The sequence below is a fragment of the Physella acuta genome, unplaced genomic scaffold (genome assembly GCF_028476545.2).
Source record: "Physella acuta isolate Inbredline_101_S28 unplaced genomic scaffold, ASM2847654v3 ptg000645l, whole genome shotgun sequence".
Classification (NCBI taxonomy): domain Eukaryota; kingdom Metazoa; phylum Mollusca; class Gastropoda; family Physidae; genus Physella; species Physella acuta.
In genome coordinates, this window is record NW_026732164.1 from 378,270 (window position 1) to 405,446 (window position 27,177).

Here is a 27,177-nt window from a genome sequence, read left to right on the forward strand (position 1 = left end):
ATCCAAAAGAAAGAAATAATTGACTAGCAGCGCTAAAATAGCTGACAAATATTTTATAATAATGAATAATTTAATACTTGATGTTTGGGACACACACAAAAAACAAACAACAACTTTGTAATTAATCACAATAAAGTAACTCATTACATTAAAATTTTGGGTTTGTGGCAATAGCTACCCCCCACATTCATACCTGCGAGGAAATAAAAAGGAGGAACAGCAAATAACATAACGGAAAAAATAGTATTATGCTAGTAATCTATTCATGTGTATACTAATGATTATGCATGTTCATATTAGCTACTATTTTTTTAAAAACATCATCTAAATAAAAATATCATTTTTAGAAATGAGAACATTGCAAATTGCTTTATATTGAAATGAATAATCAAATATATTGCTGAAAATAATATTTGTATCCAATGAATACAAAGCAAATTTGTTAAAGGTAACTGGGGAAAAATAAATAAAAAAATCTCAGTTAAAACCGGCGTGAGAATTTATGTTAGAAATGTATTGTATTTGTATTTGGGCAATAATACGGTTTTTGTTTAAAACGTTTAACGTAACTCTCAACAAGAGTCTAGCTAATATTACTTGTATGCTTGTTTATGATGTAAGGAAAAAAACAAGAACAAGAACAAAACAAGTTTGATCATATTTGCAATGTTACTGTTATGTAACTAAAACAAAGGTCGCAATAGAAATGTGACCGTAGATGACCTACATCTAGTTGTTTAGTTAGATGATAACCATTATATTTTAGATATATGTATGCGAAGTTAATTTACATCAGTTAAATTTGTAGCAATATAACAAATGTATGTAGATAAGAATGTGTGTGGTGTGCGCCACAAGGGGTCGAAATGAATAATACATTGTACACCGCCTCACTAGTGGTGAGTAGATTTCTAACTACAATTGAAAATATACACTGCTATATGTTTTGTTGACATTTTGAACTAGTATTGTAATATCTGAATGTGTTATACTTTGAAATATGAATTAGGATTTATGTGTTAATTTAGTTTCTTTTAAATTTAAAAGCTTAGCGATGCATTGTTTGATAAAATCATTTAGCCTAATTGATTTATGGTACTTAAAAGTACCGTTAGCAGATAAATAATTTCAGAAAGATAACTTACGAGGAGCTTAACAGCTTCTGTTAGAAGAAGAGACTGAACAAAATCTAAATGGAGTGTTCTTTATTACCGAGTGTAATTATACGTGTGTTAGTAATACACGAGTATGTATATGTGTCTGTGTTCCAGCAAGGAAATGAGATATATAATTTAATCTTAGAACTTCAGAAGTATTCAACCGTTTCATGTTTTAAAATCATATTTTCGAATATGGATAAATCAAGGCGTACACGGGACTTTGATCAAAACGGATTATGTTAATCAGCGTTGCAACAAGTTTCGTGATTAAAAAGAAAAAAATAATTAGTCAACTGTAAACCTGTTGATACATTGACATTAGTAGTATCCAATACCACGTAAGGATTACAACACAAAATTTATATTTAAATTATTTTACAAATAAATTACCATCAATTTACAGTGTTTGTACTTTCTAAAAGTTTTATTAAGTTCATAAAAAAGATTTATTAACAAGCTCTGTGTTAATAAATAAACAAAATTAAAAGCGTAACCAAACAAAACCGCGAGTAATATTACAATTCTGAAAAGAAAAAAAAAAGAAAAAACTCAGCTATTGAATTGCGTTACTGAGAACATTGGGTTATAGTCAGAAAGTAAGGGCATGTAAATGTTGACCAAAAAAATATCAACTACTTTTTTCATATTGTAATTGCTTTTCTAGTGCATTTTTTTAAATTGGCAAATGCCTCGTGACACAGACCCTGTGAATTATATCAAAACACACTGTGTAGACGCAACAACGCCTAAATAACATTGTACAAGAAAAAAAAAACTGATTACTTTAGAACTAATCAACACGAACTATCAATATGTCAATTGTGTTTGAAAGTAAAATTTGATTCAAATTTATTATAAAGAAAGGTAAATAACCTGTAGATTTTAGTAATAGTATTTGTATAAAATAAATTCACACTACATACAGATGTGTTAATGTTACCATAAATTTAGCATCAACATATTTTGGTGGTTTTTATTTAATAAAGAACAACCACGCTAAAGTATTTATTATTTTTGGATAAGGACAATATTGTTATAAGAAGTTAAATAAATATAAAATTACATGTAAGAAATGTGTGATTCCATCACTTGATGTTTACTCATCTTATAACAAGATTCGCTTGTTTAGTAAAAGTTAAGCCAATTGTGACACCAAAAACGCGAAGAGTAAGTTAAAAAAAACCGTAAGATATTGAAATATGCTTACAGTTTGTTTGTATCGGGTAAACAGTTTTTAAATACACCGTATACTTATTTTTAGTTTCGATTTTTTTATAACTTCCATAAAAAATAGATATAGCTACAATATAGTGAGTGATAAGGCAATGTCTTATATATAACTATATTATTTAAAATGTTACTGAGAATAATATTTTGTTTCTAAATAACACATACCCCGTTGTTAAATTTAACTGAGACTATAAAAAAACCACTTGCATATTACTATTTATTTGAATATTAAATCATATATCGTATGTGTAATTTTTTATTATCATTATATTTTCGTTTTGAAATTGTTAGGTAATTACGGCTGTGTTAATTAGATGTTTGTAAGTGAACCTATCTGTTTGAATATGCCATTGTGTATACCAATTGATATTATATTTGATATGATACATTCACACATCATTTTAATGCAGCTTACCACTATTTTTTGTAACCGTAAATTAATACTTAAAACCTGTTTAGTTTATGCTTGTATTAATGCGTTTTTATTTAAAATCTATAGCAGAAACTACGAGAATAACGAAATTTGGTCTAGGGAGACTGGATTAGAGAAATTAAAACGGGTATTGAGCACACACCCTACATGGACAAAAGTCTCTCAAAATGTTACCAGTGTCGAACACGGATGGGAAATAACTTAAAAAAAATACGGCACTAAAACAATTCAAATTCTGTATTATTACTTGTGCAAGCCATGTTAAATTTGAATTTCATATCCAATGAAAGATTATGTTAAAAAAACTGATGTTTAAAGTGTTTAACTTCAGTTGCAAGGAAGAAATAAAAATACGGTTATTGTTGAGTCTTCACAGCCACTAGCCGAAAGAAAAGGCTTAAATCTATGTAACGTATCCACACATTAATAATTAATATGCGTATAATGAAAAACTAACAAGTAATTTCTACTTCAAAATCCATGAAATTCTATCTTGATGTAACAATTGATCATGTATGTGTGGTTTTCTTTTTTTTAATATTGCAATGAACTAAAGTAAGTCATTTTGTAACATAGTAAAAATAATAATCAATATAAAAGTCTGGGCTTTTTTTTAGTCACATGATCAATGTGTACAATAAGACCCTACATCCTTGACAAACAATCAGCCACCACATTATCACTACCCTTAATGTGTGAAATTTCCAGATTAAAATTTTGGAAATATAAGCACCATCTCAATATTCTTTGATTTGTCTGTCCTAACTTAGAGGTAAATTTCAGGGGATCATGGTCAGAAAACACTCTGACTGGATTGGTTGAAGAAGAGACATAGACTTCAAAATGTTGTAATGACAAAACCAAAGCTAAAGCCTCTTTTTCAATAGTAGAATAATTCTTTTGGTTCTCATTTAACTTCCTGGAAAAAAAGGCAATGGGATGGTCAATTCCCATGTTGTCTTCTTGAAATAGGACTGAACCAATGGCTAAGTTGCTAGCATCAATGGCAAGTTTAAAGGGCTTGCTGAAATTTGGGGCAGCCATAACAGGAGCATTAGATAGAAATGACTTAATGGTTAAAAAAGCTTCTTGACATTTATTTGACCATTCAAACTCAACACCCTTTTTCAATAATGCAGTAAGAGGTTCAGCAACAGCTGAAAAGTTTTACAGTAAAATGTACTTCAGACAATTTTCTAAAAAGGTTAGTCAACTGAACAATATGTTCTTCAAAAGTATTAGAAAATACAACTATATCATCTATGTAGGCCTCACATTGGTCTATGTCAGCAATGACAGAGTTAATGACCCTCTGGAAAGTTTGACCAGCATTTCGCATACCAAAGGGCATACGTTTGTATCTATAAAAACCATTAGGGGTTACAAAAGCAGATATTTCTTTTGCACGGTCAGATAAGGGGATTTGCCAGTATCCTGAAAGTAAATCAATTTTGGAAATTATCTTAGCCTGACCAACTTTATCAATAACGTCTTCTATCCGAGGTAATGGATAGGAATCAGCTTTGGTGAGCGCATTTACCTTCCTAAAGTCGGTCACAAACCTGAAAGATCCACCGTCTTTCGGGACTAGGAGACATGGGGAACTCCAGTTGCTGAAACTGGGCTCAATGATATCATTCTTGAGCATATAATCAATTTCATCTTTATCAAAGCAGCTTTTTCCGGATTAACTCTATAGGGGTGTTGTTTGATGGGTTTTGCGTCACCTACGTCTACATCGTGAGGTGGAACCTTCGCTTCTTTGGGGACATCCCCAAAAATAGAGGGAAATGTCTCAAATAACTGAGACAATCTATGGCTTTCCTCTGTGGACAAATGCATAAGGTGGACATTCAAATTATCTAAAAAGGAAGAATTTACCAATTTTGGGGGTTTCAATTTATCATGTATCACATCATCAGAAACATTTGAACATACAGGTAAAGTAATTTTAGCTGTGGAAGGAAAATTGTTACAATTATCATAATACTTTTTCAGTGAATTAACATGATACACTGTCTGTTTCTTTCTTCTGTCGGGCGTATTGACAACATAGTTCAAATCACTTAATTTTGAATGCACAGTAAAGGGTCCACAATATCTCAAGGATAACGCATTGTTCAGATTAGGCACTAGCACAAGAACTTTGTCGCCTGGATTGAATGTTCGTTTACAAGAACTCTTATCATACAGTCCTTTCATTCTCACTTGGGCCCTTCTTAAGTTCTTGTGAGCCATTTCGCACACGGCTTTCAGTCGAACGTGAAAATCATCAAAGTTTTCCACAGGATGAACGCTGGTACCTGTCCACTGTTCGTGGATCAGCTTCAGGGGACCTCGGACAGAATGTCCAAACACAAGTTGAAAAGGAGAGTAGCCTAAAGAGTCCTGGACACAGTCCCTCGCAGCGAAAATAATCCAAGGAACAGTCTCATCCCATTGGGTGTTACTGTTAGCGAACGTTCTTAGCATGGTTTTGAGGGTTTGGTGGAACCTCTCAAGTACGCCTTGAGACTGAGGGTGGTAGGCTGAGCTGGTGATGTGGGTAACGCCTAGCTTGGCTAGTGCTTCCTGAAAATGGTGACTGGTGAAGTTGCTGCCTTGATCTGTTTGCACGATTCTAGGTAATCCAAAGGTAGTGAAGAACCGGGTCATGGCTCTGACTACAGTCTTAGCCTTAATGTTCCGTAAGGGAATCGCCTCGGGAAAACGGGTACTTGAACACATAAAGGTAAGTAGGTACTCGTTGCCCGCCTTGGTTTTAGGCAAGGGACCTACACAGTCCATGACGATTTTTGAAAAGGGTTCTTCTAATACAGGAATCGGACTCAAAGGGGCCTTAGGAATTGTCTGGTTTGGCTTTCCGGCCAACTGACAGTTCGTGCAACTTCTGCAGTAACGCGACACATCTTTTCTCATTTTGGGCCAAAAGAACAGTTCTTTGATCTTCGCCGTCGTTTTAGTTACTCCTGGGTGTGCTGACATTGGATGGTCATGTGCCAGTTTAAGTATTTCATGCCGATAAGGTGGAGGGACCCACAGCTGGTTTTTACCCAACCATGGTTCGGCTGGTGAGGCATTCACTGGTATAGCGCGACGAAAGAAGAGGCCGTTCTCGGAGAAATATTCTCCATCGTCAGATGAGAGAGATTTTTCGACCGTTGCTTTGAGTTCCGCGTCGACTTGTTGAGCTTTAATGATGTCTTCCTGAGATATCCTCAGGGGTAAGCCCAGGCTTGTGTTTTCTGGAAGCATAGACTCCAATTTGGGAGTCGAATTTCTTGACGATGATGGCGGGTGTGGTTCAGACGTTATGTCGGCCAATTGTTTGGTCTGGCTTCTTGTCACCGCACATGCAGGATACAGTTCATAATCATTATCTGGAACTGTTGACAAAGGGTCTGAAACCGTACAGGGGTATACTTTGCTTCCCGCAAGGTCATTCCCTAGAAGTAGGTGTACTCCTGGGACAGGAATACTATCTATCACACCTAAAATGACTTCACCTTCGACGAGATGATGTTTCAGGGCAAACTTGTGTAGAGGGACGACAGTAGATTTTGTCCCCACTCCCTGGATAATGGAAATCCTTCCGGTGTTCGTTTCAGGTGTAATGTCCATTGAACTTTTCAGAAGAAGTGACTGTGACGCTCCTGTGTCTCTTAGGACGGTGATATTCCGCTGAGACAACGGATCACCTGGTTTACTAATGATGGCTTCGGCAATAAAAGATGAAAAGTCAACTTTTCTCGATCCCTCGAGATCGGTAGACTCGGAAGAAACTGGATGGTGGCGAGAACAGTCAAAATGTGACTGCACATAATGTGTGGAGATTTGACTACCTTCTTGCGGACACTTAGGGTTAGAGTCCTTTTGAATTCTAGAGTTCATAGTTGAACTGGCTGCTTGAGGGGATAGAGCATAGTGCGCAGAAGTACGCACCACCTCTCTGTTATATTGACGACGTTTGTAACAGTCCTTGACAAGATGACCAGGTCTTTTGCAGAACTGGCATACTGCTCGACGATTGAGAGTTGATCTTGGTTTCTCTCTGGACTGTAATGCCTTCACGTGTTGGCCAACAGGAGGATTGCTGCCAAAAAGGGGAAGCACGGGGTTGAGGCGGTTTCCTGACACTGGTGGTTTCTTATGCACCAACATATATGTGTCAGCCGACTCAGCAGCCTTCTGGATGTCAGTTATCTTGTTATCCAGTATGTGTAGTCGTATCTCTTCAGGCAGGGACGATAGGAATTCTTCCCTTAGGATAAGTGACCTGAGCTTCTCAAACTCAGAAACTTCCTCAGAGTGTAGCCACCTTGAGAATATTTTCTCCTTTTCAAAGAGAAATTCCACATATGATTGAGTGGGTAACTTGCGGAGTGTTCGGAATTTTGTCCGATAGGCCTCGGGCGTCAGTTCGTAGGCCTTCAAAATGGCAGTCTTGACCAAACTATAGTTATTTTGAACGTCGTGAGAGAGTGCCTGGTATGTTTTTGCAGCTTTCCCAGTAAGGACCGAGCTCAATAAAGCAGTAATGGAAGTTTCGGGCCATTCACATGTCTTCGCTAAACTCTCAAATGAGTTAAAGAAAACGACCAAATCTGTTTCATCAAATTTAGGCACTAATTTCCCAAATTTGGCAATCACTTGCCCCACCGACAACTTTTTTGGATCTACCAGAGAAGTAACATCACTAACTTGACCAAACTCTAATTCCAACCTCCTCTTATCTAAAGCAATTTTAGCCTCTAATTCCTGTTCTTTTAAAGCCTTCTCTAAAGCAACTTTCTCCTTCTCTAAAGCAATTCTAGCTTCTAATTCTACCTTCTCTAGAGGTTTCTCCTCGCGGAGTAACACCCCAGCCAACAAACTTTCATCAAATACCCCTTCATTAATAAAATGAACAACAATTTTATCTCTCAACACCTCTGACTTCTGCGTAACAGAATAATCCAATTTCAATTCCTTAACAACACTAATCAAAACTTTTCTACTCAACTTCTCGACCTCTTCAAAAGTGGGATTAGCCAAAAAAGACTCCATAACACTAACTTTCAAATCACAACAAGCCTAGATTCACTAACTTAACACGGTGCGTTGGGCCGTGTACTTGACCTCTTCAAACTAGGACGACACGTCTGGCTATTGACCTAGATACCTCTATGCTTGCGCGCGTTGTAAGAACACGACGCACTGGATAGAAAAACAACCAAATCAAACTAAACTTAGTGTTTACTGATATAACCAACAACTGGAACGACAGATTAAATCTCGGCGAGCCCCCACTTTGTAACGTCCCCTATCTATCAGCCAGATAGAAGGTGAACGTCCCCGGATTCTTTTTTCGGGGTCATATGCAAATGCCTTACGGCCTAAGTGGATGAACACTAACACAACGACACACTAGGGCTCGTATTCGATGTCTAGGGAAACTAGTGATACTATTGTAATTAACACTCATCCAATCTACATACAACCTTTAATCAGCGAACACAGTTGTGGCAGAACACAAGTTTAAACTAGATAAAATATTTAATATATAAAATATCAAATCCCAACTTACAGAGTATAGGAAAAAACACTATCACAGATTTCTACACTGCCTACAAAAAATAGCCACAGGCCACACAACACTGCTGTAACTTCAAGAATTACTTGGCGACAAGTAATATTATACTCGAAGACTAAATCAACTTAAGAAAGCGGAGCACACACAGGACTTAAGTTCTCTCACGTTCAAATGGTCAGAATCTATTGCCGGACAATATGGACGGCTTGGTCGTAATGGACCGTTTGATCCTGGTAAACTGCCTGATCAAGGTAAAACTGCCTCGTGTGTCGAGTGTGCGGTGCAATTAAAGACTTGGGCCACAGGGGAGATTATCCTCAACTCCTGTAGCCATTGGTTGGGATAGTCATCTGACCAGAATCATTCAATCAGATCTTAATGGAAAATTTCTATGTCTTAGACCCCTTAATAAGTCAGTGGAAATTTTCCGGTTGTTGCACAATCACTCCATATAAGGTATTATACAATGTCAAAATAAAAAATAGAACCTGACTCGACCGAAGTAGGTCACATTGTATATACAATTAATAATGAGTTCGGGATTGTTTGCTAATTAGGTAATCAAGAATGAAGGGGCGATCTTTTATCATATATAATAACTGGCATAAAGTGCAAAATATATACATAGTAGGCACTTAATAAATTTAAAATTAAAGCTAAATAATATTAAAATAATTGAGTTACACGGAAATATTTTGGTCAAAATGCAAGTTAACTCAACGTATCTTGTGATTCAAATTAAAACAACACTTGAGAAATCCAAAAAAGATTTCCATAGTATTTTCTGTAGTTTACTACGGTTTAAAGGTTTTGTATTATAACAATGGTATGAACTTTTTAACAATCTAAACATAGAACCGCAGGATGTGCATTTGATGTAATGTACAATTTGTCGAGTTAGAAATATGATCGAAAAACCACAAAACATGTGTCGTGATAAAAGAACAATAATAACGGCGAACATTAATATATCTTAATTTTTGGATTTAAAGCATTCTATAACACGTAGTGTATACAATCGAACAAAATATAATTTATCGTACTGCATATCGATCTAGGTGATGCATGAATAATAAGCAATATGATTCTTTTACCAGAATCTTTTTTTAAAAAGGCACAGTTACCGATATTCATTATTAACACAGTGGGGGTAAACTTATTAAGTGAGTACTTGTAATTGTTGACAAAATATATAAAATTAATTTGACATGCTTATGTGACATTTTAATGGATGACATGAAAAAAAGAGGAAGGGATTACAATTACAATAATTAAAAAAAAAAAAAAACTAAGTACTAGGCTACAGTAGAAAAAAAAATAACCCGCTGTCATCAAATGCAACCAGAGATTAATATGCATCTGCAGTTATCAAAGCAAATGTGAGTTACATATAAGTAAATGATCCTAGTTACTGGTGTTTTATAGTTACCATAATATTAACGCCATATATTTTGATAGCTTGTATGCCTACACATAATAAAATAAATAAAGAGAAACAGTGGTAGAAAATTGTTTGATCTTCTGTTTATGAAGGTGCTTACACACGAGGGATTAAAAAAAATGTAACAAGTTATTGTTGTTCGTTTCGATAGTATTCAAATTGATTTATACTGTATGGAATTTTTTTTTTTACTTTTTTACTGACTAATGACGTTTTTGATGTTAGATGTTTATAAACGACCTTTTGGGCAAAAAATAATTTAAAAACAAGGAGATGTATGAAGAGTAAGCTACATGATTCTGTTACCGGAAATTTAAAATAAATTCAGTTGCCGATATTCGTTATAAACAAATTGGGTATTAAGTTAGTAAGTGAGTACATGCAACAGTTGAGACAATACTTTAAATTATATGTGTACTGATACACTTCACTTGGACAGGCTCACGTGACACTTTGATGGGTGATATGAAAATAAAAACGGGGAAGGATTACATTTGCAATACTTAAAAGAAGAAAACAACTAAATACCAGGCTTCATTAGGAAAAATTAAAATAAACCAGTAACGTCAACCAAGGAAATGGGATATTGGTATGTGTTGTGTATTGCTGTTCGAAGTGGAAACTGGGTCGTCTAGTAATGTATACTATTAAGAACATTTTGTGCATGAGATTATTGTAAAACAGAAAGGAGTTTATCAGTTTGACAAAATTTGTCGCTATAAACTAATTAGAAACACAATACTGCGTAATGTAAAAAAAAAAAGTAAGTTAGAAGGTGAATATGTTTGGCTAGTGGTATAAAAACTTTGAACTGTGTTTGACTACACCTAACATAGACGGTCTCATGCAAAGAATTAGTTGAACCAAACGGAAAGTAAAACGCCAGAGTAGCGTGTTAAGAAAACAGCATTACATCCAATCAATTTTTAAAATGTATGTGTAAATTAATGTGTGTTTTTTATGGCTGTTTGATATAAAATAATTAGAAAGAAATAGATACGAATCAACAATGCTTAACAATATATGTTGAATTATGATAATTTGATAGGGTATTTTAATGTTAAATTAGCGTGAGGACTTTAGTTTTCATTGCCTTATTCCTTAAAAAAATAATTAAAAACCAAGATGGTAAAACGAACTGTGACGAATGAATTTTGCTAATAATAATTCTGTTGTCAAAAGAGGCTAAGTAATAATAAATGTATCACTAAATCCCTTAACGTAACTCATTATAAACACGATTAAGTGTGTGGCAAATGTTAAGCCCCCTATAGCAGCCAGAAAGGAAGAGGAGGTAAATAAAAGGACGTAAAATAATCGATTTTAAAGAATTATTTTATCGAAAGTAAAATAAAAGATAAATCCGAGGAACATAAACGTAGAAAAGAATCGTTATGTTGTTATTTAGCGCCTGTGCATGCCATGCAGGACCTAATTACCTAATTAAAAAGAAAAGCCTAGTTTCTAAAAAAAAGTATTCAATGAATTTAATTCAAGAAGCGCAAAAGAAAAATCGCCAACAGCTGTCGAATCTGCACAACCACCAGCGGGCGGCGAAGTCTGCAAGTGATGCCATTTTTATTTTTTATCTAAAGCCAATTTTAAACAACGTGATAAGCGAATCGCACCAAATGTAAACATTACAACATCATGTAAAAAAATAACATAACACTAACAAGTGATTTTAGATAATTATAATTTAGTAAAATAAACTAATTTGCGTACCTTTTTTTCTGAAATCAATAATCAATAACGGTTTTTACACTTTCTCAGTTGCTGATGATCTTCATATTCCGTATTCAACAATGCCGTTTCGGAAGGTATGAATTCAGTAAAATATTTGTCTTAGAAGATAGATCTAGTAAGGGTATCACGATTTGGACGGCCAGTTTCTGATTTTTTCTCTTGCTGATGATCTTCATATTCCGTATTCAACCGATCACCCAATGTAATTTCGCAAGGTATGAATTCAGTAAAATATTTGTCTTAGGTGATAGATCTAGTAAGGGTATCATGATTTGGACGGCCAGTTTCTGATTTTGCGTATAACCATATTTAAGAAAACAAATTGTTGTTTATGTCACATTCAGTGTTTTTCAAATTACATACATGTAGCGACATAAGCGCTTCCTTCATTTCAGTCGTCTTCGGGGGGCTCTCTCCTCCTTACTGCAATTGCTTAAGCAAACGCTGTCCTAAATATGTAATACATATATTTTTTTTGTTATAAACTAACTTCTTTTTGCGTGGTTCAACATTTATCTGAATGTGAAACTAGTTGGAGCAACAAGAACGTGCCGTAAAAATTTCAGCTGCTCATGTTTATTCTTTCTAGCCCATCTAAATCTGTTTAATCCATTTAAGGTTGTTCTGTAGTAAGGCTTGACATTATGCTAGTGTAAATAATAATGTACAGACTAACAGTAGAACTACCATAAATTAGGTAAAGTGGTTTAAGCAATAGTCTGTAAACATCTGATGTAGGTGAAAAGGCAGTTTATATTGTGAGTATATATATATATATATATATATATATATATATATATATATATATATATATATATATATATATATATATATATATATATATATTATAGTAAAGTATTTTAGAGTATAGACGTTATAGTTTAAAAAATTAATTTTAGGTAACGATTTTACGTCATGTAATATTATGTATCGAATCCATATTCGTATAAAGAAGAAATCGACTTATTTATCGAAACAAAGAAAAATATGATTAATTATTTAAAAAATAATAATTAATTTAAAAAAAAAACAACCCATATTATATTGATTTGAAAGATTAAACAGATTCTATGATTGTATGTGCCTGTTTGTGAGTGTATGTGCGGAAATATAGAAGTAACATTGTGTATAATGTTGTTGCTTGTATTAGTTGATTTAACATATTAAGTGATAAAAATAAACGATCGTGTACGCAGTCAATACAGAACTATATGCATGGGTTTAAAATCTGTGTAAGGCATTTACGTTAATATAATTACGTGTAAGTAGCTAGGAAGCGAATCAAAAGCGAGATTTTCTACATTTTAAATTATTTATTTATTCTCCGCTAAAGTGGGTCTCATGTAAACAACACAAATTAAGAACAGAAAAAAATGGATAAAAATAACGAATGAAGAAACATATAGGCCCTAGTCTTCAATTAAATGAAAAAAATCCATTTAAGTCTACATTTCTACAGACAATAATAATTAGTATACTTTAACAGTATTATAGTAATTGTTTTAGACAATGGAGGGTACGGATTAAACGTTTGATTATAGTTAAAGATTGTACGTCATGTAATATCATGTATTGAATTCATATTCCTATAAAGAAGAAATCGACTTATTTATCTAAACAAAGAAAAATATGTATGTGGGCTCAAGTGCTCGAGAATGTCTAACACGTGATTCATGTATTTAATGTTGTGTCTTCAGTGGATGATTAACAACACTGTTATAAAGATACAATTCAAATTAATGATTTAAAAACAGGATAGAAAAACAAACAAAATGACGATTTTGGAACTGGTTATACATCACGCAGAGGAAATAGATTGAGCTAACTTGTATCAACTTGGTATAAGCTATGATGTTACGATCAACACATTAAGTAGCTAACCGCAATTTCCCTAATATGAGTCTTGAAGCTTTCAGAGTAGATTTGACTCATTAATTAAATCTGAGTGAGTGAACTGTAAACTTGTAATTTTTAACTTTGGAGTGTATGCTTTAAAATTATTTTATAAACAAAACATTAAAGCGAACGGAAAAGGAGGTGCAGTTTGTGCTATAAAATTGTATTTGCGCTTTGTTTTATAAGCATTTAGTTTACTAATAAGTTTAAAGTAGATATCCGGTTGAGATGTACGATTAAATGAACAGTTCACACTATTTCTGACCATGCAGCTGGTTAACAGTTCTTTTCGATCTTTTGGCCAACTTATAAACCTGAATGTGTCCCAATGTTGGTTGACTGCAATGTTAATGTAGAGACAATGCAGAACTCAATAACACAGTGTGATGGATAACATAAAAAAAAGGATGGTGACTTTCCGGTATGTTCACATTCGGACATGTGTCCATTCGGAAAAAAAACACCATTGAAAAAAAATAAACGCATTCGCGCAATTGTCCATTCCGGACAAAAGCATTCGGGCAAGTTTCTTTTGTTCTTTCTGTCTCATTGGAAATTTCGAATTGTTATTTGTCTGCGGTTTTGCCATGTTTGTAAACAGGTTTTAGTATTTAGAACTAGTATTTTAATATTTACATATGTGAGAGTTTGAAACGTGAATTTCATATCTGTAATTGTTTTCATTCTTTGAGAATGCATTAGGGATATGAGTGGATACGGTTGATGCAGTACTTTTCAATTGGTCAAGCTGTTTAGAACAAAATGAATTCGCGTCTCAATGTTGGTTGACTGCAATGTTCTCTGAGAGATAATGCAGAATTTAATTACTCAGTGTAATGGATGACCTATAAGATAGGTCGGAGGTTGTTACGTTTCTCTTCGGAAATAAAAAAATAAACGCTTTCGCGCGATTGTCTTTTCGGGAAAGGGAAAAACACTTTGAAGAAAGTGTCTTTTGTTTTTACTTCCTATTTGGAATTTTCGAGTTATAATTTGTCTTTGATTATACCTTGTTTATAAACATATACCATTGTGATTTAGAACTATTATTTTAAAGTTTAAATATGTGAGAGTGAAATGTGAATTTCATTTCTGTGTTCCTTTTCATTCTTTGATAATGCACTTTCTCAGGTTGATGCAACATTATAATCGATACCATTAGTGGTACTTTCATGTACCATAGGTAAATGCATGATTTAAGTTAATATTAATCAGTTTTTTGCTGAACAATATTTTGAATAATGCTTAACATCTTTACTAAGAAGTATATAAACAATAGCTTAGCTGATTCCTTTACTGAAAAAAGCAACATAATTTTTAAAAATCACAATTAGCGACACAAGTTACTGTCACATTTTGTTTATATTTTGTTTCTACGTGTAACTGTTAATAATGTATCAATCACATGAACTTTCTCACGTGACCCCTTGGTGGATGATAAAATTGAAAAACAACAAGAAGAGCAGAGCAATCAAAATGAATCAACAAAAGCCTTCATATTTTATAGCTTATAAGCCACAATAAATAAATACATGAGGAACAACGTTGAAATATATTACTGATATTTTATAATAAAGGAGGATTCAATGCACTATGTATGCGGCACATAAAAAAAAAACATACAACAAGTTTGAGATTTAATCACAAACACGTATTTCATTTCATTATAATGTTGGGTTTGTGGCATACGTTACCCCTGCCCCCTTCCACAATTGTAACAGCGAAAAATCGTAAAGGACGATTTTGATAGAATGATGCTAGTATAAAGAGCGGTTATCTGATTCTTTGCGTTGAGAATAACACAGTAAAAGTTATACGACCTATTACGAACGTTTAAGTGTTGGTTAAAAGAAAAGAATAGAAAAAATCTTTAGTCAGCATTTTAATAGAATGATGCTAGTATAAAGAGCGGTTGTCTGATTCTTTGTGTTGAGAATAACACAGCTAAAGTTATACGACCTATTAGGAACTTTTAATTGCTGGTTAAAAAAAAATAGAAAAACTGTGTAGACAGCATTTTTATAAAATAATGTGATTGCCCGGAAGTCTATAAAACATTTGTAAAAAAAAAATTTAAACACGAAATTAAATAACCCGGGATTGATCTCCCAGAAACGTTCTCGAAATTCGTAATTACCACTACGGGATGGCAACTCGAGATAAAGATACGATTTTTAATGAATATTTTCATACTTAAACTTAAAAAAAAATATAGTAGAACCTCTGACAAAAAAGAATTGCGTTTCAAGTGAACGGCAAACAAAATGTGTATAATAGTGTGGAATAGTATTAGTACTTTATACATTTATATGCGTTTTTTTTTGAGAAATTAAAAATAGCGTAAATTACAACTTCCGATCAACGGAAACTACTCAAAATTTGACAGAAGGCCTAAAATTAGATATTTTACGTATATGTGAAACTTAACTAATTAAACAAAAAAAAAAATAGTTTGTTTTTTGTGGATTTGGCTATTTATAGAGAGTTCGATTTTTGTGACATATGTGATCGTTATAAAAAATATACACCGTAACACTACTTTTTTTTACAATTATGCCTTATGCATATTTTAATAAAATATATAATTTATCAAAGTTCATTAAAGCTTAAACAATGGAACACTGACGGAAGCTAAATATTAAAAGGCCGCATATTAGAGATAGACTGTCTTGCTGACAAGCATTACATATAATAAATCGTGGTCTGATTGTTGAGAAAAAAATATTCTTAAAAATCAAACATTTTCTGAAACTAGAATTGTATCGTTATATTTATTTTATTATGTACAATTATTCTTAATCGAATAGTATAAGCTCGCGCATTTGCAATAGCTTCATTGTATATGTAAGATCTTTGGTTTATTTACGGATACTGACGTCGACTTTCATTTAGATTTGCTGTATTCCACTGTAGGTGTTATTCGCAAGCTATAAAATCAAATCAACACACCAAACATATTATGGTCGATGTACTGTCATTGTACTGTCTGAGTCCACTCAGCTCTGATGGGTACCTAACTCACTTTAGGGAAAGTAAAGGCGGCTAGGAATAGTGCTGACTACACTATCCCTTCATATTCCGAGGTCACAGAAACAGATGGACTCTACTTAATTTGCCCCATATATCGAAAAGGGAACTTAACATGTTTTAGGTAAGATGGGCTGACTTGCATTTACTTTTCTTTAGTGACATTAGGTCAACAACCCTACCCTGCATAAACCTAGTTGTGATAGAATTACGGTCTAGTGGGGTAACCTTCTCAAAGGAAACGGGCGTCAATTTAGGGCGCCAGAAAAAAAAAAGATATAGGCTACATACATACAATTTAAAAAAAATCAAATCCCAGGAAGTAAAGTTGGTTTTACAACACTAAATTAACTGAAACGCGTTGTGGGGTTGAGTGGTAGGGGGGGGGGGGGGTTATAACCCCTCATAATACCCCACTGATTCTATGCCACTCATGCAGACAAAAGAGAGTTACGTGGTTAGATTACGTTTATATGCTAAATTGCATATATGTCTTGTATAGTTCAATGCATTTGAATGTGCTATTTAAATGCAATAAATTTAGTATTCTAAACTTTAATACACATTTCACACAATTTAATTACTTGACTTTGTCCAAGTAAAACAACTAATTTTATATCAAAAATATCAAAATATATCAAAATTATGCATTTAATTGCGGATACGTGATTATTTGCATGTGAGCGCTTATGTTGAAAAAAAAATCTATTATGTTTATTATTTTTTTTCAAATTAAAATTTTTAAATAAAAAATAATGTATTTTACAAATGTCCCTTATACATAAGGAATGGGTTCATCAAACTGACAACATAAACCAAGTTAGAAAAAAAAGATAAGAAATTTAACGAATTTCTTTTCATTATCGGCATTTAAAAAATGTTAGAAAATAGAAATTTAATACACTCGACGTTCTATTACGGAAATAGAATTTTTAAAAAAAATATATAGATTACGAACTGATTTAACGGTGTAAAATTAGATTATGATGAGGCTTCGATACTAGCAAAATATATATTAAGTATATATTAGTAGTCGTATTTTATTTCAGGTTATTTTAAAGGCTTTACGGATAACTTTCTTAAATGTAAAGACATGATACATTATTCTATTTGCTAATCATTAAAGTGAATTATTCAGGATACATTTAACATACTAAACGTCCAATCTACATACAATTAGCGATGACTACCCATTGGAAATAGTTATGACGTTCAAGTAATTTATTGGAAATTAATTATAAAAAATACCACATTTTTAGCACCGTCTCACATGAGAAAACGTATGTCTTTTGTTGTGATATTGTGAACACTCATGTAAATGTATGTGTTGGAAAGTGAATGTTTGCATTGTCATTTCATCAGGCTATTCTTTTAACATCAGAAGATTTCGGCCACTTGTTATTATTTTATGTAACACGTATGCGAATGCAGGTTATAAAACCCGAATGCTTTTTGTTGACATATGATCAGGTCATATTTTTGACACTTTTATTTATTTTATTTTATTTCTTTTATAACCCTCTGCTAAAGGATGTTTGTATATTTGATTAATAGAAAGCTTTACTGTATGTGTATACAAATGCATGTGTGTGTGTAGGTGAGAGCTTGAACATATGCGAATTCGTATGTGTTTTTTTGCTTTGAGAGTTGCATAATATTCAAATATAATGCACAAAACGAATATTATTAGCAATAATAATGTTGCTGCAGTATAAAACAAATGAATTGAAAACCAGTTTAAAAAAAAACAACTAACAAACAAAAAATTAATAGCAACCATAAATTGTGATTCATTAGTGTATTTACCTAATGTTTTAACCGGTTGAAAATACGAATAAACCTGATATTCAGCGCAATACAAATAATTTACAAACTATTTATTGTTTTGTTTCAGTTTTTAAATATAAGCGACACACGATACTTTAACACGTGTACCAGCTTTGCACAAATATGAGCCAATGAAATAATTTTTTAGGTGTGAGAGTTTGTAAGCGTTTAAATATAATGTCTGTTTCCGCAGCTTTTAGAAAGATTATTATGATAAGATTGCAATTGTTACGGCAAAAAAGAAATTGAGAAAAAAATTGGTTTGTACAGGACATTTTTATGACCAAAAAAAAACAACCCACAATTCTCACGGTACAGTCTAGTGTGTATTAATGTAATCGCCAAATTGTAATTGTTTAAAACAATGTCCAGCTTTACAGATTTAGTGATTTTGAAAGTGAAACAAATTACTTTAAGAAATTAGTTATTTGTTTTCTTTATTAGCGAGAAGAAGCAAAACGACAAGCGAGGCGATTTACTCAATTCAGATGATAACCTTGGGAATGGTTTCGTATTCTAAATAAATGTAGTTGGTAAACTGCAAAATATACTTAAAAAACGTATGATGGACTCATCCTATTATTGTCTGTATGCTAATGTTATGCATTTGTCTTATAAATGTTTACTTTACGTAATCACGTATATGATTTTTTTTATTTAACACCGAATTAATTCCCACAACTCCAAAATATAGGAAAAGCCAGAAAGAACAACCACGCTAAAGTCGTTGTTATTTTCGTATAATGACACTATTGTTGCCATTAAAGAGTACATTATTATAGACCATTATATTCAATACATATAATCAGTATTATAGCAAAGTGTTTTAGATTATTGACTTTACAGTTTAAAAGTTTGATTTTAGGTAACAATTTTACGTCATTTTATATCATTTATCGAATTCGTATTCCTATAAACAAGAAATCGACTTATTTATCGAAACAAAGAAAAATATGATTACTTATTTTAAAAAAACAACAACACAGATACTGATTTGAAAGATTAAACAGATTCTATGAATGCATGTGCCTGTTTGTGAGTGTATGTGCGGTAATATATAGGTAACATTGTGTATGATGTTGTTGCTTGTATTATTTGATTTAAAAGATCAAGTGATAAAAATAAACGATCGTGTGCACATTCAATAAAGAACAAAATGCATGGATTTAAAATCTGTGTAGGGCATGTAAGTTAATATAATCACGTGTAAGTAGCTTTGGGATTGTTTGCTAATTAGGTAACACAAGAATGAATTTGTTATCAGGTATAATGACTGGCACAAAATAAAGGAAGAAATACAAAAAAGTGGTAGTCTAACATGTATATCGCACGATCCTTTCACGTGAAAGGTTAAAAAAAATGTTAGTAGTTGTCGAAAATCACCACAAACACCAACTTAATGTCGGAGTGCAGGCATACATGATCTAATATCGGAAAGCACTTTAGGCAATTAATTAAATTTAAAATTAAAAGCTTAATAATATTAACTACTTGTAATACAAAGAAAATAGTTTTGTCAAAAAGCAAGTTTACTCAACGTGTCTGGTTACTTCAGATAAAAAAAAAAAAAAAAACAAAAGGAATCCCTAAACAGTTGTGCGTTGCATTTGCTGTACTAAGGTTAACAAGACAATGTCTTGTATTATGACAAAAATACGAACATAATAACAATCTAAATACAGGACAGCCTGTTGTGCATTATATGTTATGTACACTTTGTCGAAATAGACGTATGTCCGTAATCATTTAAAGATGACTGAATCAGGATAAATGAACGATAAATACGGCGAACACGCGAACACCCATTTATCGACAATCGACACTATAGGATTTTAAAGCTTTCGACAATAAGTTATGTATACAGTCAAAATAATACAATTTAATTCTTTTACAAATGAATTTCTATACATTTACAGCTTATTTTACTTTCCTACTAAATGACGTTCTTACAATTTGATGATTTTTACAAATTGTTGAGCAAATAATAAAAAAAAAAATTAAAAAATATACAAATCATACTTCATATTAAGCTAATTGATGTGTGAAAAGTAGCTTAAGCTATTTGATTCCAATATCAGAACAAATATTTAAAAAACAACAACCAAATACCAGGCTACAGTAGAACAAAATAATATAAACCGTTGAAATCAAAAACAGAAACAAAAATAAAACGTAGTTGCAGTTGTCAAAGCAATAGTGTGTTAAATATAAGTACAAATACTAGACACTAGTGTTTTATTGTTGCCATAATATTAGTGCCATCATAAAATGATTGCTCGTATTCCTAGACAATTTTAAGATAAATAAAGAGAAACAGTGGTAAAAAGAATGTGTTATACTTTCTTAATGAAGGTGTTAACACAAGAGGTTAGATAAAAATTAATGTAACACATTATTGATTTGATTCTTTACTATAATATAAATCATCATATTCGTAACAATATAAAGTCAGAGAGAAACATTTGTTGATAGCGCTCTACCCCAAAGCCACGCCGTCAAATCATATTACAAGTATAGTTTTGTGTTAGAAGTTAAGCCCCTTTTCACTGGGAGAAAAATAAATGGTAATAAAATGCATTCCATTTGCATATGTGTGTATGAACATCGGTTGTCTGATTATTTGCGTTAAGAAGAACACAGCGAAAAATCTTATGACTTTTAGAAAATTTTAAGTGGTTGTTTAACGAAAGGAATAGACAAAATATTTAGTTAACATTCTGATAGAATAATGTGATTGCCAAAAAGTCTGTAACACATTTGCAAAAAAATGAAGACACGAAATTAAATAAAACGGGAGTGAATATTCTTAATTAACACTACGGGGATGGCAACTCTAAATATAGGCATAATTTTTACTCATTTTCTACATACTTAAACTATTTAAAAAATATAATAGAATCTCTTAGAAATAAGAATTGCGCAACAAGTGAACGGAAAATATATTCATTCTATAATAGTGCGGGACATAATTTGTACTTCCTAAAATCAAATGCATTTTTTAAAATCAAAAGTAGCGTAAATTACTACTTCCGGAAATGACTCAAAATTCAACGGAAGGCAGGAAAATAGTTTTTTTTAACTTATATGTGAAATTTCGTTTATCTATGTGCAACATTACTAACGATATAGACATTTGAAAAACAAAAAGTAATAACAATTTCCACTTCCGGTAATTGGAAATTGCTGATATACTACTTATATTTAAAATTTCATCAGCATAGCTACAACGGTAGTGAAGTTATCGTGTTCGCAGTCATACGACCCCCCCCCCCCCCACACACACACAAAGACATACGTACAAAATTGCCAAACCATGTTTTTCCGACAAAGGGAGGTGTAAAACGTTGAGTTTTTTGAAATCTTGATTTAGATTTTTTTCACCATTACTACCTCTATACTTTGTATACGAAAAAGTAAAAATGCAGTTTAAGAAAGGATTATATAAAATCGCCAAGGTATGAATAGTCAGCTTTTTGGGAGATTTGATTGTTTGGATATATCACAATCTATTATCTTCATCTGGATGGTCATTTTAACTTTATTATATCAATAAAATATTTATTTACCAAAAAAAAAAATATGAAAAAAAAGAAAGTAAAGCAAAGTAAACCAAAAAGTGTTGGCCTATCTACGTATGCCTTGTTTTGATGTACATTACATATGAAGAAACTGTCTTTTTAAACCTGAAAATCCATGGGGTAAGTAAAAGTTGAATTCACATGTTTCAGTGACCCAATACATTTTAAGGCGACCAAGCCGTGATGCCTTTACGCTGAGGGGGGAGGGGGGGTGCGGACCGCACTGGGTGACACCATTTAGGCAAATATTTATAAATGTAATGTTTGTTTGTAAAAAGTGGACATTAGTGTTAACGGCTTACAATTAGCTGTACTCCATTGTAGGTGTTATTTGCAAGTTGTAAAATCAAATCAACACAAAACATGCTGTCTGGTCATCGGACTGTCATTGTATTGTCTTAGTCCACCCAAATCTAATGGGTGCCTAACTCACATAAGGGAAAGTAAAGGCGGCTGAGAATAGTGCTGACCACACTGTCCCTTCATATTCCAAGGTCACAGAAACAGGTGAACTAATTTGCCACATGTACCGTAATGTTCGAAAAGGGAACTTAACAATTTTTGAGGTTGAAGTGGGTGCTGACTTGCATTTGCTTTTCCTCTGTGACATTAGGTCAACACACATGCCCATACACCTAGGTATGATAGAATTACGGTCTGGCCAATGTAGGTAGCGGGGTAACCTTCTCAAAGGAAACGGGCGTCAGCTTAGGGCGCCAGAAAAAAATTATATGTATACATACACATTTATAGAATCGGATCCCAGAAAGTAACACCAAATTATCTGAAATACATTGTGGGGTGGAGGGGGATGGGGGATTACGCCTCATAATCCCCCCCCCACTCACTTATTTCATGGCACTCATGCAGACAAAAGAGAGCTACGGGGTCAGAACATGTTTATATGCTAAATTGCATGTAAGTCTTGTATAGTTAATTGCATTTGAGTGTGCTATTTTAATGTAATAAATTTAGTATTCTAAACTTTAATACACATTTCACTCAATTTGATCACTTGATTTTGTCCAAGCAAGATACGTATTTTTCAAATGAAACATAAATAATGGATCTAATATACGTTCATACTGCATATTGCATGCACGTATTCTTCTACTTACATATGAATATATCAAATGTATGCATTTAATTGCGGATACGTGATTATTTGCATGTGAGCGCTTATGTTGAACAAAACATCTAGAATGTTATCTTATTAATTAGGAAATATTAAATGTTTATTATTTTTTCAAATTAAAATTTTTAAATAAAAGATAATGTATTTTACAAATGTCCCTTATACATTAGGAATGGGTTCATCAAACTGACAACATAAGCCAAGTTAGAAAAAAAATAAGATAAGAAATTTAACGACTTTCTTTTCATTATCGGTATTTAATAAATGTAAGAAAATAGAAATTTACACTCGACGTTCTATTACTAAAATATAATTTTTTTTAAACATAGATTACGGACTGATTTTACGGTGTAAAATAACATTATGTTGGGTTTTCGATACTAGCAAAATATATATTAAGTATATATTAGTAGTCGTATTTTATTTCGGGTTATTTTAAAGGCTTTACGGATAACTTTCTTAAATGTAAATACGGCATACATTAGGTTATTTGCTAATCATTAAAGTGAATTATTCAGGATACATTTAACATACTAAACGTCCAATCTACATACAATTAGCGACGAGTACCCCTTGTATTTTATTGGAAATTAATTATAAAAAATACCACAGTTCTTAGAACCGTCACATATGAGAAGACGTATGTCTTTTGTTGTGAAATTGTGAACACTTATGTAAATGTATGTGTTGGAAAGTGAATGTTTGCATTGTCATTTAATCAGGCTATTCTTTTAACATCAGAAGATTTCGGCCACTTGTTATGATTTTATGTAACACGTATGCGAATGCAGGCTTTAAAACCCGAATGCTTTTTTGTTGTCATATATTCAGGTAATAATTTTAACAACTTTATTTATTTTATTTTATTTGTTTTATAACCCTCTGCTAAAGGATGTTTATATATTTGATTAATAGAAAGCTTTACTGTATGTGTATAAATATGAATGTGTGTGTAGGTGAGAGCTTGAACATATGCGAATTCGTATGTGTTTATTTGCTTTGAGGGTTGCATAATATTCAAATAGAATGCACAAAACGAATATTAATAGCAATAATAATATTGCTGCAGTATAAAAAAATGAATTGAAAACCAGTTGAAAAAAAATAACAATCAAAAAATTAATAGCAACTATAAATTGTGATTCATTAGTGTATTTACGTAATGATTTTACCAGTTGAAAATACGAATCAACTTGATATTGAGCGCAATACACATAATCTACAAACTATTTAGTGTTTTGTTTCAGTTTTTAAATATAAGCGACACACGATACTTTAACACGTGTACCAGCTTTACACAAATATGAGCCAATGAAAAAATTTTTTAGGCGTGAGAGTTTGTAAGCGTTTAAATATAATGTCTGTTTCCGCAGCTTTTATAAAGATTATTATGATAAGATTGTAATTGTTACTGCAAAAAAGAAATTGAGAAATTGAGAAAAAAATTGGTTTGTACAGGACATTTTTGTGACCAAAAAAAACAACCCACAATACTTACGGTAAGTCTATTGTGTATTAATGTAATGGCCAAAATGTAATCGTTTAAAACAATGTCCAGCTTTACAGATTTAGTGATTTTGAAAGTGAAATAAATTACTTTAAGAAATTAGTTATTTGTTTTCTTTATTAGCGAGAAGAATCAAAACGACAAGCGAGGCGATTTACTCAATTCAGATGATAACCATGGGAATGGTTTCGTATTCTAAATAAATGTAGTTGGTAAATTGCAAAATATACTTAAAAACGACTGATGGGCTCATCCTATTATTATTTGTATGCTAATGTTATGTATTTGTCTTATAAATGTTTACTTTACGTAATCACGTATATGATTTTTTTTTTTAAATAAACACCGAATTAATTCCCACAACTCAAAAATATAGGAATTGAAATATTTAACATATAGAGAAAATAGATTATGATTTTACAAAATAGTGAGTTGTATAGTCGGTGGGCTTATTTGTTTCACAAAGATCATAAATCGTGCTTGAAAATCATCTTCTTATTGCTAAGCAAAGGATAAGTTACTACACGTAAATTACATGATTGTATTAAATGTGTTTGGTTTATGTTGAATTATGTAATTCATTGAAATCTATGCGCTTAAATATGAATTTGCGTTTAACAAAGATGTTTACAAAATTTCCATACGGACTAAAATGTAAAGTTGAATGTAAACTTTGTTTTAACTATGGAACACATTATGTCTTTCAGGAATTTTTAATTTTTACATCTAAAAGAAACATGTTTTATTTTATTATTGGCCATATTTCTAGAAGAGAAGCGGTACTAAAAAAGAAATTGACACACGATTTCAACAACACAAACACAGCACGAAATACTTCCTACTATGTAATTATTCTCGACAGTTTATGTTAGTTAATATATTTTTAAAAAAATGAAAATAAAGAACAACACCATGACAACTACCTAACCTGAATTTTGTATGCTTTATGAATCTGCAAGGCTACCTGGATCTTGTTGTGTTTGTGTTTGATTGTTAGTTCTTAATGGATTGATTTTAAGACGGGGATTTAAATATATAACTCTAAAATGCATTTTTCTAACTACATTATAATGTATTAGCATTGCATCACTGCTCAAGAGAAAAGTAAGCAGGGAAGGCCAAGGGAGATGTGGAAGTGCACGGTGGGGAAGAGACCGGCAAAGGAAGGAGGAAGGAGGAAGGGGGACTGCCAGAAAAATTGTCGGAGACCGATAAATTTGGTGAGATGTTTCTGTGTCTTAGCCACAATGGATACGATGGTGTTACCACTACTTATGTGACCACTTTCTTTACATAATATGAAATTGTTTTACGTAGTTTTTTTTGTTCTTTCTTGGTGTGTGTGTGTGTGTGTGTGGAGGGGGGAATGAGGGTAGAGACGGGGGTGTTTGGGGTTGGGAAGAATTTTTTTGGATACACATTATGTCTTTAAGGAATAGTGAATGTTCACATCTGTAACAAAAACATGGTTTTCTTTTATTATTGGCCTTATGGCCAGAAACGAGGCGGTACTCAAAAAGAAATTGACAAAATTCAACAACGCGAATACTGCAGGAAAGACTACACACTAAATAAAAATTATGTGTTTGATCTCAGGACAGTTTATGTTTGCAAATATGGAAAAAAAAACTATTGAAAATAAGGAAAAACAGCAACAACAATTTCTCACCCAGAATTTCTTATTTTTTCGGAACCTGCAAGGCTACCTGGATCTTGTTGTGTATGATTGTTAGTACTTACTGTATTGATTTTAAGACGGAAATGGGAATATATTTTTAAAATGCATTTTTCCTGCTAAATTTAATGTATGAGCATATCATCAATAATTGTCAAAAGAAAAGTAAGCAGGGAAGGCCAAGTGCGCCCAAGACAGACCTGGAGGCGGAGTCTTCTTGAAGAACTGAAGCCAACAGGGATGTCTTGGGAGATGACAAAATTAATAGCCGAGGATAGGAAGAAATGGAAGGAAATGGTGGAGGCCCTATGCTCCATAAGGAAAATTGCACAAAGATAAAACAGAACATAGAGTTAAATATGCTTAAGAACCCATCAGAGCTGGGTAGACTCAAGGAACGGTCAACTGAATTGAACACGAATACGCACTCGAGACTATCGGGTCAGCAGTATAATTCTCTAACGTCAGGCCATTCAGTCCTGGCTATTTACCTACCATTTAGAACTATTGCTAAGATCATTTCATATAAGAAAACTTTTTAAGGAAAAATGTAGCGATTTCGCAAATGTGTTCTTCACCAAGTTTAAAGCAAGTCAAATTCGATTTTTCAAAGTGGGTAGCTTAACTTTTCGAATTGTGGTAAAACGTATATTTAAAAAAAAAATATTGAAAAAGAAAATATTTTCGTTTGTGTAACCCTGCCTGTTGGCTACACAAAAGCAACACTATTTTTCTTAAGTCACTTAAAAAAAATTACGAAAAAGATTAGTCAAAAATGGTTGTGTGGAGGGTTGACACGCTGGGTGGGTTAGAAGCCAAATTGTGTTACAAGGCAACATCATGTATTTTAGTTTTCGTATGTTTTAATTATACGAAAGTTTTTAATTAAATTAACTTTATGTGTGTTCGCTGATTCTCATAATCTGCTAGTTTTATCATTAAGACCCTGT